The 20231-nt window shown below is 41.3% G+C and overlaps 1 protein-coding gene across 7 annotated transcripts in view; it reads right to left on the bottom strand.

Annotated features, from left to right (window-relative positions):
* The window catches only part of SPATS2L (spermatogenesis associated serine rich 2 like), a 160471-nt gene that overhangs the window by 85968 nt on the left and 54272 nt on the right, over positions 1-20231 (bottom strand). The window contains exon 1 of one of the 7 annotated variants that reach the window (XM_045806420.2): positions 6137-6294. The exons of 4 other annotated variants lie outside the window; for them this stretch is intronic. The gene's annotated coding sequence lies outside the window, so the exon portion shown is untranslated. Of the gene's footprint in view, positions 1-5875; positions 6114-6136; positions 6295-20231 lie in introns of those variants that run through there. 2 more of the 7 variants (XM_045806419.2, XM_087862456.1) reach the window with 2 other exon arrangements.

Below are 20231 nucleotides of genomic sequence, written 5' to 3'. Positions count from 1 at the left end.
CTTTCTTTTTTTTTTAATTATGTTATGTTAGTCATGTTATGTTACGTTATGTTATGTTTTTGAGGTAGTGTTCCATGATTCATTGTTTGTGTATAACACCCAGTGCTTCTTGCAATACGTGCCCTCCTTAATACCCATCACCAGGCTAAACCACCCCCCCTTCCCTCTGAAACCCCCAGTGTGTTTTCCAGAGTCCGTAGTCTCTCATATTCATCTCCCCCTCTGATTTCCCCCCCTTCATTTTTCCCTTCCTTCTCCTAATGTCACTTTTCTTGAAATGGATTCAGGGAACCAGACGTAATACATAAGAAAAATTTTAAAATAATGATATTAGCAATTTTTTCAAGGTCATTTACGCAAAGTTCTCCCATGATTTATAAAAGCATAAAGATCATAATGCATAATTGGAGCTGTTAATAGAGTATTCCATAAATTATCATAATGTAGCTGAAGGAGATAGGTAAGTGGCGGACACCTGACAATAAAGTGCAGAGAGGGAAAATGAGCAAGTTGGTAGAAGATGGGGATCAACTTGACTTTCTGGTTGATCATCAGAATCAACTGGGGAGCTTTCAGAAATAGAGAGGTCTGGAACCCAATGCCAATTGAGGCCTGAGAAAAGCAACTCCCCAGGTCATTTTCATGCAAAGCCAGATTTGAATGTGGCTGGGCTGAACCGGAATGTGCCGGGACTATAAAATAGATCCTAGATTTCAGAGACTTAACAACGAAAAAGGAATGTAAACTGTCTCAATATTTTTCAGATCTGAAATGATAATATTTGACATATTGGGTTACATAAAATACAACATTAAAATTAATTTCCCCCATTTCTTTTTACTTTTTTAAAGGTGACTACTAGAAAATTTTAAATGGCCTATGTGGCTTACACTGTGTTTTTATTGGTAAGTGCTGTCCTGGAGTAGCTGCTCTTAGTTTGATTCCCAGAAGGGCAGTATCACCGGCACCTAGGAACTTGTTGGAAATGACAATTTTCTGCCCCTCGCTAGACAGACTGAAGCCTCAGCTCTGGGCTAGAAGGAGTTCAGCAGTCAGCATTTTGCTGGCCCCCCACGGCATTCAGACGCACACAGCTGAGTGGTTCTCTTAAGCTTTGAGAACCACTACTCCCAAGTCCCCATCCCGGGAATATTAAGAAAGGGCCTCTTCCTTGATCTCAAACAATACACACAACACACAGATTCTCACAGAGGCCTAGATAGATAAATGGGGGCCCAATTTCCCACAGATTACATTCAAGAATAATCTTTCCACTAACATATTATTAGTAATAATTAACGCATTTACGGAGCACGTATAATGCCAGGCACTCTGTTAAATGTTCAACAAACATTTTTTTCAGTTAACCCTCCCCCTATAAAGTAGAATTATGATTACCCCCATTTTATACATCTGAATGCTGAGGCACAGAAATTCAGTAATTAAGCCAGGGTCGCCCAGTAAGTAGCAGGCCCAGGATTCAAACCCGGCAGTCTGACTCTGGAGCCCACAGCCATTGTGCTTACGGCACCTCAAAACCATCATAAACAAGTCATGGGGCTCACTGTGTATGAACTGCAGTAAGAATTGCAGGGAGAATGGAACCCACTGCAGGCACTGGCTTCTCCAGCAGCACAGGTAGGTGACGTAGGCCTTGTACCTATGCAGGGCATACACACTGCAGAGCAAAACCACTACACTCACACAGGAACGGACAGGAATATACTTGTTATAAAGAGATGGCTGTTTTCCTGCAGCTTCCTACCTCAGATGAGTGTAGAAAGCTGCATTTATCTGGCCCTGAGCCAACAAAGTGTTTCCTTGGCTCTTCAATGCTGCCCAGGGGCTCCATGACATTCCAGGGCCTGAGGTTTAACTGCTTCTTCTTTCTAAATTAAAGTAATTAAAGTGTCCATGTATCTGACTTTGGTACAGCCTGGACAGTGCTGTGATCACGTAGGTGGCTCCTGAGACATTTTCTCACCGCTGTCTCAGAGAGGAAGAATCAGGACTGATCTTGTGGGTAGGTAGTCAATTACTCAATGTGCTTGGCGGAAGCAGCAAAAAGCCTCAGTCAAAACAGAGTGTCCAACAGTCTCCCAGAGTGCCAGTTCCTAACCTGTATAAATTAAGTGACCTCTGCATTTTTACTCGGTTTATCTCTGGAAGAAGGTATAACACAAGAGATTAATTTATTTCCTTCTCTACTGCCATCAGTTGGTCCTTAGCAGAGAGCACTGATCTGAGAGAATGAGAAACAGGTCAGGTAAATTTTGAATAGATCTGTCTATGTGGGGCATCACATCCTAATGGATATCTGAAGAAACGCTCTAGATCGTCACTGTGTAGCATGAGGGCCTGAGGTCTCCAGCTACAGAACAAGATGCTGGAATTGCAGGGGAAGAAAAATAATTTTATCTATATCCTTCTGAGTTCTTACCTGACACCCCTTTGTAATAAAAGACAGATTAACAAGAGAAAAACAAACAGAAGTTTATTAATGTGTGTACCTCATGTATACACAGGAGACACCCAGGGAAAAGTGAGGAGGCTCCCTAGGTGGCTTAGAATTCAGAATTAAATACCATCCTAACAGGGAAAGGGGAGGAGGGGCGTAGGCCTCTCAGGGGAGAGCAAATGATTTTTGGGAGAGATGAGAGGTACACTAGTTCGTGACAAAGTGTGTCTGAGTGTGGTGTCGACTTCTAGGCTCCTCTCCTATGAGAGGAGTCAACAGTCCTGCCTGGTTGACAAAATTGCCCAAGGGGAGTTCAGATACAGCCTATCCCTGCATTTGCTGTTTTTCAAGTGCCTACAGCTCACAAAAATCAATAGGTCAAAGGGCATAGTTTCACAGCAAGTCCTGAACTCCTACAGTCATCTTTTGGGGCGGCATATTCTCTACCCTCCAGAGTATAACCTCCGTGGTCCTTTTCAGCTCTCAGGACTATAAGTGTGGAAGGGCCCTGGGAAGGATGGGAACATTCGACAGCAAAGGCAGCAGAAAGTTGAAAATTCACCTTAAAAAAATAAAAGGTGTAGGTGCTGTCTACACTATTTCCCTGTAAAGAGCATCTTTAAACTGGTCAGGGACTAACTGTCCAGTTCCCCAAGCACAACCGGGGGTACGTGCATGCCAGCTGAGCAGGGAAACAGTGTTCCTTCTATAAAACTGGGACTTCATCTAAATTGAGCATTACGCAGGATTTCTGTTGCTCGCCTTTCCCATTGCCTAATCCTGCTCTTCTGTTTTGTGCCCTCTTCCCTTTCCTTCAGTCCTTTGCTGTTCCTTATCTGGTGTTGTAATTACTGAGGTCTCTTCTATTCCAAGTGCTTTAGCTCTTTCTTCTGTGGTTTAATTCCCACAGTTTAATAAAAGTTCTTGTGCAGTGCCTTGTTCCTCAGAGGAAAGCTGCTTTAATTATTAGGAATGAGGACACATAAACAATGAAACAGAGAATGGTGATTGAAATATGAATTTCATATAAAGATACTTACCTAGACCTTTTTGTTTAATTTGGAGGGGAAAAAAAACCCCTCAAGGTTGCATTTTTATTCAAAGACACTTCAATGTACTAAACTCACTGTTAGAACAACTTCGCTGAAAAAGCATTTTAAGGGCAAATGTCAGAAAAAATTTCACATTTAAAAGCCCAGGCTCTGCCTCTTTTGAAAGGCAGGGTTAGCCTTTGGTTTAGAAATGTCGCTGCCTACGAAGTTCTTTGTGGGGAGAAGAAAGAAAATTGAATGTTTTATTTAAACAGGTCATTAACAGTCAATACTTATTTGAAAAGGCCTGCTTCCAGAGGCAGATAAAAGCTTCCAATCACTTACAATATCACTTGAGCGCATCTAGGGCAAGATGTGCTGATGCAAGTTGCAGACCTCTACGGGAGAACGTCTGCACTCAATGGCCGGCGTTGGCGTAGGAGGCCGAGTCCGCGGGACTGTCCTCCCTCGTGCGTGCTGCACGCAGAGCCGGCAGAGAGCTCAAAGCACATTCTATGGCAGGCCCAGCTTTGAATTTTCCATTTTAGTACTGGCAAATGCGTATGAATGAAGATTAACCATTTTGCATAGAGCGCCAAACCACCTCCTCACGGCAGCAGAATGCAAATGGAAGCAAAAGAGCAGAGGGCAACTAAAATCAATGCGGCACATCTCAGGCTCTGCAAGCACATGGGGTGGGCGTGTGGCAGGCTTTATTAGCATTCAGCTGTGGCATGATTTTTCTATTTAATGTGAAATTATTTCATTTCATAGGTCTCTGACGGCTTGAGAACATAAATAAATGCCTTTTTCTAAAAGTGACCCGATGCTGGCTCCCGGAAGGCTCTGCTTCTGATCGCCGGGCTTTCGAGCAAACATGTGTTTCCATAGAGATGTGGGTGACCTGGGCCCGGTGCAAGTACCCACTTGTACCAGCCGTTCAATTATGTTTCAAGATGCAATGATGTCAGCTCAAGTCTTTAAAACATGCCCATCCTCAGAGATGCCTTGGGAAAGGTGAAGTGACTGGAATTATGAGGTTCAGAAGAAATTCTACCCTCTCCAAGCATGCCATGATAGGCTCTCTTCCCGCAGATTACACCTGTTTGCCCGCCATCCCCCTACTGCCCCTTGAGCAAATCTCTGATCCTGGAGGGGTGTGGACAGAAAACTAAGCACATTTTCCTTCACACACCTGAGCACCAATTGCCTTACACAGACTCCCCAAATGCTGAAAAAGAACCCGCTTTCCCTCTCTCCCCTTGCCCCCAGCTCTTCAGCTAGCGATGGGCAATTCCTACAGAGGGCAAGGCTTGTTCTTACTACGTGATAGACAGTCACTAAACACCTACAATGTGCCCGGCCCTATGGGGATGCCAGCAGTGGTTACAAAATAACACTTACTGAACTCTTACTGTGTATCCAGCACTGCACTAAGCACTTTCCGTGTATTAACTCATTTAATCCTTGTAATAATTCTCTGGAGTATGCGCTCTCCTCATTTTATAGAAAAAGAAATGGAAGCACAGAGAGTAGGCTACTTACTCAAGTCACACCGCTAGTAAGTGCCTGAGCTAAGCTCTCAACTTGGACCTCCTGAATCCTTCTATCACGGGATGGAGACAGACATGTACACAAAAACACAGACGAAGGCCAGACGAGGAGGTGGAGAAGGAAATCAGAGTGTGGACTCAGGAAATCAGAGTTGGAACGGAGCTGGCTCGAGGTTCTGGGCAGAGCAGCACCAGGGCTGCTTGCAAGTCTCATCGCAGAGACCAGGCATGGCAGAGGGCTCGAGGCGGGCTTGCAGTCAGTGGGGGCTGTATGCTTTTTAAAAACTTTTTATAGCAACTTTATAAAGAAAACACTGATATTCACCTCCAAAGAAAACATGCATTGTGGTTGTTCAACATAACTCTGGACTGGCAAAGAGAAATCCTAACTAAACTTGGCAAAGAAAAGCTACACGTTTGAAGCCAGCTCGGGGGAAGCTGGCTCATTTGTCGTGGAATAAACACCTGGTAAAGGAACCATCCTCTTTTCAGAGCCGAGTCTGGTTTCAAAAACCTCTGTTCCAAGAAGCTCAATATTCCTAATTCATGAAGTCTGAACTCTTTTGGTAAACATTTAATGATTTTCTCAAAGTAGCAGAGAAAGGTTTTTCCTACTTCCTTGAAATGGCACTGGCCGAGCAAAGACAGTTTAAGATGACTGCCTCACATGCACTGGCCTTGGGTGGGAAGGGAATACCAGGAAACTGAGGCAGCACCCCAATACCCAGCAAGAGAGAACGCACCAGCAACGAGCCCCTCTAACACATTGACACCCACCCACTCCACTCCCCACCCCCCTGCCACAATTACTGTTCCGACAAAATCAACCTCACCTTACTTTTTAAGGCTTCCTGGTATGTTCCAAATCAGGGCTCCCAGTGCAAGGCCCGAGCTTCTGGCTTTCTCAGCAGGCAGATAAGCCCTGTTTTCCAACTGGCCACCTTTATCGACATGCTTTTACCATGACCAATAAGTCATCTCAATAGTGACGCAGGTGGAATCAGAAACCGGGGTAGGTGGCAGGATCCTGGGTGTGGTCGAGTAACAGGCAGTAGGCTGGTGGCCTCAGCCACCTGAGGCTCAGAGGGACTCACCTCCTGAGAAATGGCTTGTTAACTGGCCAGTGCTTTTGCCTTCAGGCCCCTATGAGTGAATGCCCGGTTCTTCATTCTTCCTATCTTAGGGAAGGCAGCACAGCTATTAAGACCGAACCTGCAACCTTTACACTGACTGCCTCAGAGGCTAAGGGACAGTACAGGCTGGGCCTCTAGTCATCATTCCAAAGGTCAGTTTCTGGGTATGGTCATCCGCTAAAGGCTTCTAATCTTCCCGTGACACTAGTGCAGGCATATCAATCAATTAGCAAACATTCCTGGCACTGCACCCTGAGGCTTGCTCTCTCCCCTCCCCCTTCCAAAACCTGTTCCTGGTTGTAGATAGACCTAACTGGAAGCATCTGTTGGCTAATTCTGCACTAAATGAATTGTGTACTACCGTGTCCGTGGGTATATACATTTTACGAAGGGTCAGGCTCTCACCCAGAGGAATGAAATTCTCATGGTGAACATTCAGTCTTTACCAGTGAAAAACGAATGTGAGGCTTACGGGGGTGGGGATAACCACTGGTGGGGGTGGGGATAATGACTGGAGGGGGTGAGGGGATGGTGGGCAGAATGGAGAAGGCTTTCTTACCTGTCATGCCTGTTCTACCTGGAGGAAAGTTAGTCCTGTATATAACTCTGTTTGCTGGTTTGATTTTTTAAAAAACTAGTATGTGAAACTAGTATGTGAATTCGACATGTTTTTAGAAAGGTGCTATTTCTCCTTAGGGTCAGGCCTGTCTTGGTTCCCGCCATCAGAGTCCATGTCAGTCACCACCCACAGGCAAAGTCACCCAAGGAGCCCCCCAGCCAGCCCTGTGGTAGAGTGGTAGAGGCGTGTGCGTGAATTTAAAAGGTGCTTCTATCAGGGGCGCCTGGGTGGCGCAGTCGTTAAGCGTCTGCCTTCGGCTCAGGGCGTGATCCCGGCGTTCTGGGATTAAGCCCCAAATCAGGCTCCTCTGCTGGGAGCCTGCTTCTTCCTCTCCCACTCCCCCTGCTTGTGTTCCCTCTCTCGCTGGCTGTCTCTCTCTCTCTCAAATAAATAAATAAATAAAATCTTTAAAAAATAAAAAAATAAAATAAAAAGGTGCTTCTATCAACATCCACAGCATCTTGGGCCTGCCTATTTTCTGCTATTCGGATTCTTATAGTCTTTTTTTTTTTTTTAAAGATTTTATTTATTTATTTGACAGAGAGAGAGAGACAGCCAGCGAGAGAGGGAACACAAGCAGGGGGAGTGGGAGAGGAAGAAGCAGGCTCTCAACGGAGCAGGGAGCCCTATACGGGGCTCGATCCCAGGACCCTGGGATCACGCTCTGAGCCGAAGGCAGACGCTTAACGACTGAGCCACCCAGGTACCCCATATTCTTATATTCTTGACACAGAAAATAAATAATTATCATTTACCAAGTTGGAATCCCAATTCTGCCTCTTACTAGTTTTGGGATTTGGGCAGACTACCCCACCTCTCTATGGCTCTATTTCCTCATCAGTAAAGTGAGGATGATAATAATAATAATGAGCTCATTGGATGGTAATGAGGATGACATGAGTTCATGTTCCTAAAAGTGATTAAAACAGTGCTTGGCACACAGTAGGAGTTATAAAATAAATATAAATAGAGAAATCAACTCACTAGATTCCTCTATAGCCTGTGTGGTTGCTTTCCATAATCCTCATTTTACAGGTGAAAACTGAGCCTAGCATCCAGCTGGTCATGCAGCTAGCCAGTGATGGGGCTGGCCCTCGAGACGCAACCTTCTGACCACAAATTGTCCTTATAGGGCTACGTGCTCCCCTCCCCTGGACAGTGCCATCTTATGGGAGGACTAGGGCAAATCCAGGGAGGCATGGATGGCAGGCTAAGGCCCGAATGCAGCATTGCCAAGAGGGATATAAACTCACGGAGCTCTGACTATGCCCACAGGGTCATTTGTTTTTCATATGCTTTTTCACGAAGAACTCTTCCCCGCAGAATGGCCTGGAAACCCAGGCCAGGTCACAGTCTCCAGCCGTGTGGCTAACCAGACGTGATCGGCGCAAGTGACCAAATTCATAGCTAAGGTACTTGTCTTCAGAGGACAATAAGCAGTTACAATACAGAGAGAGCAAAGTTAAAATGAAGTCGTAGAGCTAATTAGAGAACAACTTAAAAATTACTAAATCTCCTTTCATACATTCTGATTTCAGGTAACTGTATTAAGATGGATAAAAGAGAGAGAATGACTATGATTTTAATGCCCTTGAGTTTATTCTAATGCAATCACAGATAATAAAAACTCACTCTGACCATTTTATATGCTAAAAATTCTACAGGTCATACTTACTATCTTAGTAAACTTTCTTTCAATTTCTAATTGTAATAAAAAATAGAAATTTGTCACCTGAAATATGCTATGATGGGAAAATTAATAAAGACTTTTAAAAAGCACTTCAAATATACAAGATATTAATAAATTTAATGAATTAGAAAAATAATTCCTTCCCTTTCGTCTGTCTCTGATAAATTCCACTTCTCCTTTCTCTTTTCCAAAGTACCTAGCAGAGTGTCTTGGACAATTAAATGTTCAGTAAAAATGTGGAAAAAGAGGAATAAATGTCCTCTCGTTTTATTTTCCCTTTCTTGGTTGCAATGAGCCTTTAATAATTCATTCCCTGGTGTTCAACATCTAGGACTGGGTTATCACTTTAAATGCCACCATTAATTTTTTTTTTAAAGATTTTATTTATTTATTTGACAGAGACAGCCAGCGAGAGAGGGAACACAAGCAGGGGGAGTGGGAGAGGAAGAAGCAGGCTCCCAGTGGAGGAGCCTGATGTGGGGCTCGATCCCAGAACGCCGGGATCATGCCCTGAACCAAAGGCAGACGCTCAACGACTGCGCCACTCAGGCACCCCTAAACGCCACCATTAAAACCAATATTGTCAAATGCTGTTCCAGCCGCGTCACTTTACACACCCTCCATCCACTCCCTATCATCCTCCCCCCGTAACTCTAACACTGCAGTATTTTGGTCATTCTCACGGTCAAGGTCTAATCATGAGCACTGAAGCCCTCCACATCTTCCCATACAGAACCCCAGGTGTCCCATCTCTTTAACCAGGTAACTTCCCCAATGTCTTCTACTTATTTTATTTTTTCCTCATGCAAAGCCTTGTGTTCAGGGTAACCAGGTCACTAGACTAACCCTCTAGTTCGTTCCTCTCCATCAAAACCTATCTGCCCAAAAGAGAAGGGCTAAAATTGTACGCTTTCTATGGAATATGAGAAAACAAAAATTAAATGCTAAACACACTTAGTCACTAACCCTACCACTTATATACCCCTATTAACTCTACCCACAGATACGGATGTTTATTGCTGGGTACACCCATACGTATGCTGTGGGCTCTTTGTGAGCCCTTTCATGGCCTGCCTGCTTACTCCTTTAGTTTACAGCTTGAAAGGCCGGGGAGCACACACCTCACCCTCTCTCCTTTGCGTTGAACTCCAGCCTGCCCTGTGGCTCAACTCACACTGGGGGTAGTTCAGAAAGTACTGAATGCTTACGGTGGTCTATAGGACTCAGCAATATGTAGTTTAATCTCTTCCAAATCATTTTTCTAAAGATTGAATCAAAACTGGTTTTTGTACAGTAGTTCAAATATTGTACAGGCCTCTCAAATAAATATAATACCGTATATTATTTCCCTTTGGAAGACTTTCTGTTAGTCATCCAATCTACCTTAAAGCGATTTTCAGGTGTAAATGTATTAGGTTTTGATCACTTGTTTGATGAAAAAGATCCATCTCTCATGGCCTCGATTCCACTTACACCCATTCTTGGCAGATGGATAGAGACAAGCAATCAGGGTGGTTTGATTTTTTTACTAATGCTAAAAATGTCATTATCCAGCCAGAGAACATGTCCTTTGAGGGTGCTCCCCATGGGCTGGACACTGCATGTAGAGGGTCATCTGCAACTGTGTGTCCCTGTGGGAAATGATACTCAATGCCTCTTCTCGAGGGGTGGATATTGTGGGGCATTGGTTGGGGGTGTGTCAGAACCAAGAGAAATAAGAATGCCAGTAATGGAATCTTAAATCATTCTGAAATGTCTACAGTCACGTTTATAGAAGGCGCTTCTAGAAGGGCAAGAAGGTTTTAGTTTAGGAGGGTTTATTAGACAGGGCTTCTGAGGGGAGGGGCTCTTTTATGTTACTTTAAGGAAGTGCTGGCAATGATTGGAATGGCATTTCAGGTTAAGAGGAAAAGAAAAACTGAAACCTCTCTGGCAGAACCTGTAAGTCAAATGTGAGGCCGGGAAGAAAGCCTGCCTCCAGAGTGCACAGAAGTCAATTGATAATATTTATTGGGGGTCCACTATGTATCTTGGATAGATGCAAAGTGTTCAGCTTATTATAATGCAGTATAATTTTAAGATTGCCTCTGAACAGAGATAAGATTAGCAGGCAGTGAGCAATTAGATGACATCAGAAAGCAGTTTGTGAAAGGTGTTACATGGTAAGGTTTCAATTATATACTTGTCCTGTTCGTAATGCAGCAAAGAGATAACGTCCTTGTTTTGCCTTCCTTTCAGCAAATGGGAGAGATCCTTCTCATCCCCACCCCACCCTAGTTCTCTGACCCATTCCCCTGTCATTTTTGGTTATGGGTTCTGAAACTAAACCCAATTTTCTCTATTATTTTTGATATGCTGAATTGAAAATGTGACCTTTTTTTTTTTAACCATTTCAACTTGATGCAACTTGATTCTTTGTCCTTCTAGTTTTGTAAAAATACACACTTTAATCTGACTAATATTAAATATATGCTCCAAAAAAAAAATAAAATAAAAGCTATGCAGCTGAGTTTCATTTCACTCCAGGAAAGCAACTCATAAATTACCTTAAAGATTTCATTTGGTTCTATTTTTACCTGGTTTTGCACCCAACAGTTAATATTATGTAACTTACCAAACTCAGTCTTGAAAAAGAGATAACCAGACACTGAAAAAACACTGTTTGTTTTACTAAGTGGTTCTTTTAAAAATATGAGTAAGTATTAAAGAGGGAAAATGTCTTTGAAAATTAATCTACTTAAAAAAAATCTATTTCTGAATGGCTGCCAGCCAGACTTCAGTTGGTTTCATTTTTCATTTCAAGCGTTCTAACAATATATGACTAGACAGAATGAGACCACTCTAGATAACCTCATGGAAAACACAGGGGAAGGACTGAGAAAAGAATACAAAGACTACCTAGCATTCACAGCTTTAGTTTACTTTTTAAAAAAATCCTGAAGCTATGCTGTATGATGGGAAAAAATAAATTGATCTGTGACAAAGCATTCTCCTTCTTTAAACCTCTGAATAATCCACCAGCCTCTTGCTTTACACAGACTTCTCATGTCTGATAACACTGCCATGCCTTTAGCAAGAGCTATCATATGCTAAGCTTGCTCATTCATTCATTCATTCATTCAGTGAATGAATGAACACTTAGTGAGCACCTCCTTTTGCCAGGCACTGTCCTAGGTGCTGGGGAAGATAACAGCAAACAAAACAGAAACTCCTCAAGCACCGTGTTGGGTTTTATCCCTTTATGTCTATTTTACCAAATTTTCACAATGCTCCTGCAAGGTAAGTATCACTGTCTTCGTTTCATCGAGAAGGGAACTAGGCATAGAGAAGTTCAGACCAAGGTCCCAGAGCCAGTCAATAGCAAGGCAGGGACTCGAATCTCTGAAACTGATCCCCAAGCATGTGCTTATTCCGCTAGGTTGCCGCCATTGTTTTGGTTCAATGCACACAAAGGAAGCTGTTTAAAAACTACTTAATGCATTCACTCCAGTTGGGAAATCTTAGTATTCACAAGAATTGAAATCAGAAATGTAAAGCTGGCTTGGCAGAAAAGCCAAATGGGATAGAAAAATTATCAATGGGAAGAACAATGTTTTTTCACTGTTTTAAATTTTGTTCTCCACTTCCCAGTGAGGACGAATCACAGTGGGATACACTTCGCCAAACCATTTTTCGTCTTCCTGCTCACCCTTTCCTCTACCTGCTATCTCCTTGTATTCCCCTTCCCTTCTTCCTGTTACCTCTTATGTCTTTATTATTATTTTAAAAAATTTTTAAATTTCCAATTGAAGTAGAGTTGACATGGAATATTAACATCTGGTGTCTTTAAGTGGAAGATGCTGTCTTAGGAGTAATGTGTCTCCTGGGACAGGATTTGTTCAAGCATAGGCTGGATGACCACTTCGTGGGATGCTGGAGAGGGGACTTACTTATAACTCAGGAAAATAGAGGACCTCTGAGTCCCTTGAAACTCCAGGATTCCAAAAGGGGAGACAGGTAGTTTTGTAATCTTTCCTCAGTCTTTCCTCTAAGTTTCCCACGAAGTTTCTCATTCTGCCTTTGTCACATGTTGTCTAAAAGCTTGAAATGAACCAAGTTAGGTCTAGCTGAGACTTGCTAGGCATACTCCCAGAACTGAAATATTTCCTTTAGGTTTTTTGTGCCCAGGAATCTGTGATGGTTGTGGAAAGAGCCTGCTTGTAGGCAAGATACGAAATGCTTCCAAATATATAGCTTTGTTGGAAAATAATTTGTGACTTACCACTGAGGCAAAATCTAAAGAAAATTGTCACCAGCAAGGCACAAATACCTTCCGCGTAACTTAGATTTTTTGTTTGATTTGGGTTCATAACTCAATCTGACTCCCATGAAACGCATCTCCAGGTCTCAATTTACGTGCAAGCTGGGAGAGCTTCAACACTCCACGTCCATCCCTCACTACTTGTTTCACAGAGAGAGGTCTAGTAATTGCCCACTCTTCTGGAATCTGGAGTTAGAAGAGACTGAGGTCTCCTGTCTTCCTGACCTGCAAGTGAGCCTCCTTTCCAACACCGTCATTAAGTGGCCATCCAGTGTCTGCTCAGACAAATTCCATGACACAGGTTCTGTGCCTCTTAACATAGCTGCTTCTGCATGAGACCAGTTGTGAGTAAATTCTTAGGTAAAACTGAGTCAACCGCCTTCCTATAATTTCCCATGCACTGCTCCTAGCTATGCCTTCAAATAGTCCATAAATCTGACCACTCTTCCCCACGTGTCACATTTGTCCTACGTGTGCTTTCTTTATTCTAGGACAGAATCATTCACAGAATCACAGGATGTTAGATTTGGTAAGGACTTCACAAATCTCTAAGTTATTTTATAGACAAACATTTTGTATTGTCAGAACTTTAGAACCTTATTTTTGAGAGTGCATTCATTCCTCATGTGACATAGTATTGTGTGTTTTCACCCTGGTATATATGATATCTATACCATATATTATGTTATGTTATGTTATGTTATATCATATCATATTATGTACCAACATATTAAATACCGATATGTTGGTATATATTCATTCCATGATTTTATTCTTATTAATGCAACCTAATATTGCATTTTATTGACAATCACATCACACTGTACATTGGTCATAATGAGCCTATATTAATGATACCCCCAAGACTTCTTCATTCAATCCATTAGTAAGTCCCATTTCCCCAATCTTTACTTTTACAGTTGATATTTTTGGAAGCTTAAGTGTATGAGGCTATATTTACTTCAAATTAATTTTGTCTTGTTAATATGGCCAATTTTTCCAGTCTACTGAAATTCTTTTGGAAACCAAATCTATAAATTTCCACTTCAGCTCTACATTTCCCTTTGGTCATTCACAAGCTTGAAGGATATTATTTATGTAACTTATGCCACTAAGTAAACAGTCTGGGCTTGAATCTCAGCTCTGACAGCCAAGAAATGTGTGACCTTGAGGAAGTTACTTAAACTCTCTGTGTTGCAGCTTACTCATTTATAAAGTGGAAATAAAAGTATCAACTGCATAGGATTGTGGTAAGGATTAAATAAACTAATATATGCAGAGTAACAGAACAGTGTTTGACACATAAGAATCCAACAGATATCTGTTATTTCTATTATTTTCATCAAACTCATCATGGTTAAAGTCATTGCTAAAGGAAAATCTAGAATAAAACAGAAGTCAATGTCTGTAGATCACTTTCTGTGATCACAAGGACCTATTCTTTAGCACTTTTTGGGTTTGGTTATGCAAACCTACTTGAAAATCCACTTAACTACGGTTATTCCATTCATATTTCTCTATTAAATCCACAATGAAATCTTGAGATATTGTGAAAACTGGCTGCATGATATTCCTATACACCATAACTACCACATTTTCTTCATCTTGTATTCCAATTACTCTATTGAACAGGAATACCACTTAGTCCCCCTTGATTTTTTAGTGGTGCCTAATGATTATCACTTTCATTTCTGAGTGTTCTCAAAAATTTCAGAATAAATTCTAAAATTCTGCTGAGATTCTACGTTTTCTCTTTTTGCCAATCCCCAGGCATCTGGGGCTTTATCGATTTGCTAACATTCCTTCAAGATGGCTGATTGGAGTGGGAGAGTCACAGGTGTGAGTGTTCTCAGGCCTGTGGATACAATCTGGGCCAGGAGACCCCAATCCATGAGGAAGGCCTAAGGATCTGGTATTATGCTGCCATGGGCCTCAATTTTCTCCTATCCTCATTTTGTTCTGCCCTTATCAGGTGGGAAATCATGATCCTTGATTAAAAGCCAAGAATAAGAAGAGATGAACGGTCCTTTGTTTTTCTCATCAGAGGTCCTGTCCTTTTCTTGTTCTTTTTCCTACAAAAGTAAAATAAAATTCTACAGTAAAAAGTACAACTAAAAATAATACTCCACTCTTGACAGAAATTGCAACTATGTTATTATCAAAAACGAGAACACCACACTTGACATCATAAGCATTCCAATTTTCTACATCTGATTTATTCTGTGACTTTCATTTTCTGTAGGATTGTTCCTTGCCAGCTTTTTAAGTCCCTTTTGTTGTTTTTAGAATTTTTTTACATACTTCAGTTCACTCTGGACTCTAGGCTTCCTGACACCGTTCTAGTGGGATTATCTCTCTCTTTGGTATTTGTTCTTGGTTATTTGCCTGTCCTTGCATTCTTCTTTAAATGGTCTTTTATTTTGAGTTAATCTGAGTGTGCCCTTTGCAGCCATAGCCATCTCTTTTCCTGTTTTAGAACTTTCAAACCTCTAGTTCTAGTTGTTTAAAAAATTGTGGACTATTGGACTTGACAAAAGTGTGTAAGTTGTATATGTGTGTATGTGCATTATCTTCGATAATTTGGAAAAATATTCATGATTATATTATCAGAATTTTTTTTTTTTGCTTAATTCATTGTATATACAATGAGAGTGTGTGTGTGTGTGTGTGTGTGTGTGTGTGTGTGTGTGTGTGATTTCTTGGGTATCAGCTACGTGCCAAGTCCTGTCCCATTTACTAGGATACAAAGATAAACATGATAGATACAGTGCTGCCCTCTTGAAGCTTAAAGTTTCACAACAAATAGATAAGTGAATGGAAAGGCAATCGTGATCCGGCATGATACTGAATTTGAGAAGGAAGGTTTGAGAGGCTTTGAGAGGCTACAGAAAGAGCCCTAATCTCAGTTTTAAGAGTTGGGTTTCTCATCTCTTTAGAGTCTCAGCCTATAGATCATATCTATTTCTTCTCTGAGATTTGAAATTTCCCTCCTAATATCTGTGATACATATCTGGCTATATCCATCACCTGCTCCTTGGTTATCACAAAAGCTAATATGACACGGTCACCATCTTCCAAGAGTTTGGCATGTAATAGACACGCAAATATATTCTATTTCACCAACCAATCTCAAATGCAAAAACTGTCCCCCAAATAAACCACACAATTTATTTTCCATATAAAATAAAGATATATTCTTATTTTCTTGAAAAGTATAGATTTTCATCAAGGTTTCTATACCAAGTATTTGAGTCATCAAATCATTTCAATTGACTGTGATTTCAGCTCAGAGTAACTTGTCAGTAAAGAAACAACAAATCCATTTGTCTTTGGTGTTTTCCTGGTGTGCTGCTAACACACTCTCTGTCCACACGAGGTCATGGCCACCTGACCTGGAAGCGGGCTTTGCTGAGTCAGGAGGTCAGAGATCACCATGGATTGCTAAATAAGCAACAATGCTTAAAAATAATGGAGATAGAGGGGGAAAGATCCTTATGCTAATTAGCCTATCAGCTAGGCCCAAACACAGTTTGTCCAAAGATAAAAGGAATTCTGCGTTGGGCAAGAAAACTTTCAATTAAAAGCAGAAAATAAAAATCATGTATAGTGAATTTACTTGGAGTTCTGATGTTTTATCCCATTAGGTGTATCATTTTAATAATATTGATTAAGGCTTTGCAATAAGGTTAAGAGGTAATTTTTGAAAAATGTTAAATCTATTTTCAAGTTTGAATTAGTCACAATTACCAGGAACTATAGAGTTAATTTGAGGAAAAATTATACCTATGGAAACTCTTAGTAAATTGCTACTCTCGATTATTACATAGAACATAAGAATGAAATATCTAAACATGTTTAATTTGCTAGCAAGAAGTATTTGAGATATACTAATATTCTGATTGCTGTGATAATTAGCGCTAGGAACATAGAAGAAAGCCACCTGCAAAGTGTATAAACACAAATACAACCTGTAGCTGGACATGGATTCCTTCACTGGGGAGTTAACCCAGCAGACATCATGTGCGAGTTACCTCAATGGTTTACATCTGACATTAACACTTCTACTGCTGGGATGTTAGTGGTTCTTTTTTTTTCCTTTTATTTAAATCAAATATTTCACACAGTTATATATGGCATTATATCTATTACCAACTCAAGTCCATGAATAATCAGCAAAAATGGAAGATTTTGTTTCTTATTTGAGACTACAGTTCTCATCTAATACTTTTTTTTTAAGTTACCTTCACTTGAAATTCTTAGTACAGCAAAAAGTTTCATTAACTCCCTCTAGGTAAAAACAGATAGACATAAGAACAAAAAAGTAGACATAAACAGACTTTATTATTTTCTTGGGCTTAAGAGGCTCTTTTCAGATGTGCCAATCAGTGTAAAATGAAGAGAGCATCCTGCAGAAAATAAACTCTTGGGTCAAGAACAAAAATATCAACATAAGAACAGGCATGAATCTGTTGACCATTAATGTACACAAGAGAATGGAATGAAATAATCAACCTATCCTCAAGAAATTAAGTCCATGGCAATGAGCCCAACTTATTATTTGCAAGACACGATTGCTGATTTATGGTTTCTGGGTGGCTAATGAGTTGCTTTGGAATCCCAGTATGTTCAAGTTTGAAAAGAATTCTTAACATCTCAGTGAAATTTTTCTTTTTATAAATTTGGAAACTGAGACCCTAAGTGTATAAGGAACTTGTCAAAAGTCACACAACTGGAAAGTAGCAGGGCCAGGCCTTGAATATAGGTCTTCTAGTCCTTATTCACTCAAGAACATTTTATTGAGAACTTCCTATATACATAGACTTGTGCCAAGTACTAGAAAAACAGTGAGTGGAATACAAACCCTGGCCTCAGAGAACTTTGATTCTGGTGAGGGTTACCAGACACGTAAACAGGACACAAATCAACACACACTATTACAGAGGAAGTACAAGGTTTTATTAGAGCACTTTGACTTGGGGGAAAGGGGCAAATAAGCAAGATTAGGAGGGTCAAGGAAAGCTTCAAGATGGATGTTAGATCTAAGTTGGACCCTGATTATCCAGATGAATGGAGTGCAGTGAAGAGGGAATGAGAGGGGAGAACGTGATCTTAGTAGAGGGACTTGAATGCACCAAAGCCCAGACGCAAAAGACATTCGGGCCTAGCAGGGTGTTCAGGATCCCTAGAACCAAATGAAGAGATGAATCTAGAGAGAAAGAAGTCTGTGAATCAGGTATGGAGCCTCAACTTTATCCTGAGGTTAGCAAGTGGTCCCGGAAGGGTCACAAGCGAGGGAGTGAAAGAGCCGGATGCACATTGTAGAGAGAATGCTAGGGCGATGCAGGGATCAGCCTGTGAGCAAGAGAAGTCTATGGACAGGGGAGAGTCCTGGTCCTTAGAAAGAAAGAAATGCCCTAATGATAAAGGTTGATCCATCATCCTTATTAAAGCTTTGTTAGCCTGAGTGTATCACTGTGGAGTCCGAGCATCTCTGAGCTCACTGAGTTCAATACATGCACTTTGAAGAGTACAAACCAGGCTTTGAAACAGGCCTCAATCAAAAAGTCTTGCACGGGCAACCCGCTAGCAGCAGCCCCAGACAGCAGCCACATCGCTGTCCCAGCCAAACCAGTACAGATGCCACCCTGCCTGAGCCCCTGGGTCCTTAGCTATAAAGGGAGTAATAATATCTATTTACTTCATAATGATACTGGGAGGATACTCCCTCTTCCTCAGCAGGAAATGAGAGTAATAATATCTATTTCACAGCAATGCTGTGAGTTAAAAGATAACATATGTAAACACACATAGTTTTAACACTTGGGTAGTAGGAATACAATGCTGTTAGTTTCTTTTCCTGTGATAATGCAAAAGCTGTTCTCTGTGAAAATAATTGACTCAACAAAGATAGAGAAAAACGTGTGCACTTCACTTCATTTACACTAGGCTCTACCCAACTGACTTAATGAAGCAAGTCAGTGAGTGTTATATTGTGAAGATTCTTATTTTCAGTGGGTTGTCTTGGTTGTTAAAGAAGCAAGAATGAAAACACACACACTTTCTTAAAGTTAAAAAAAGAAAACAATACACCCGAGTTCATCCTTCCCAGCCCAGCCAGGCTCTCACTTGGAATGCCTCTCTCTGAAATGGCAGCCCCACCTGGTGTTCCCCCTCCCTTACTGGGGCGCTTGGCAGCTGGCCCTTGTCTCCTTTCTGCAGCTGCTGGGAATTTGCTCTCCCACCTCTCCACAGACCCCACCAAGGTTTCAGGCATTTCTTCAGACAGGGCACAAGAGGGGGAAGACACAGGAGGAGAATAGCTTTGGGGAGGACTTAAGAGTTGGCCATACATGGAAGTTAGTAAAAGGAATTTCCCACAATTAAAATACAAAATCGATATATCATGAATCTAAGGAGAAATCTACAAAATCCTTTTAAAGTGACAAGGCCAGTATAAAACTTGACTCTTGTCACTGATATAAAGAAAGAAGTCTATCAGCAACATAAACATGGGAAAAGTACACTCAGAGTGCAAACCTTGCCCGTCTGAACACTGGCAAGGCCAGCATGTCACTATGTGCCCTATGCTAAGTACTTCTTATGGATTATTTTATTTAATGTTGACCAAAACCTGTGACATGGATCATTCTATTCTTCTCATTAACAGAGAGGAAACTGGGGTATTAGTTTGCTATTGCTGCTGTAACAAATTAGTACAAAGTTAGTGGCTTCAAGGAATACAAATGTATTATCGTATAGTTCTGCAGGTCAGAAGTCCAACATGGATCTCACTGGATTAAAATCAAGGTGTCATCAGGGCCGCATTCCTCTCTAGAAGTCCCAGAGGAGGATCTGTTTCCTTGCCTTTTCCAGATTCTGTTGTTCGTCTCTACATTTTAGCTCCTGTCCCCCTCCATCTTCAAAGCCAGTATTATACCTTCTCTCTGGCCATTCTTCCACTGTCACATCTGCCTCTCACCCCAACTCTGACTTCAGCCGTAATATCTGACTCTTTCCTTCTTCAAGAATGAACTTTCACCTCCTTGGGGGCAATGTAGCCCCTGTTGAGAATGCACCATCTATTCAATTAGGAATATTAATACTGAGGTAGACCCTGTTGTTTATCTTCCACCCAAAGGTCCTTGGCCTTCCTTCCTCTGCTGTTTTGGCAGCCACGTGGTTTGGATGGAACTGATTCCAGGCTTAAGCGCTGAGCACAGAGAAATTTGGGCAGGGAAGGTACATACTGAGAACTCAACACATGAGAGTTTTCATTATTATTATATTATTATTTCTACAAGACAATAGAAATGCTAAATTTGAATGTCAAATAAATGATCAGCTGAGAAACACATTTTAAATGCAATTTTTAACATCCCCCATATACTTAAATTAATCCAATACTTAGGTAGAGCTATATATTTATTTTCTGTTCCTGGTTAAAATA

This window comes from Ursus americanus, chromosome 1, assembly GCF_024610735.1.
Source record: "Ursus americanus isolate L20-20 chromosome 1, mUrsAme1.1.p, whole genome shotgun sequence".
Lineage (NCBI taxonomy): Eukaryota > Metazoa > Chordata > Mammalia > Carnivora > Ursidae > Ursus > Ursus americanus.
The sequence above is the reverse complement of the archived record's forward strand: the minus strand, read 5'-3'. Positions and strand labels throughout refer to the sequence as shown.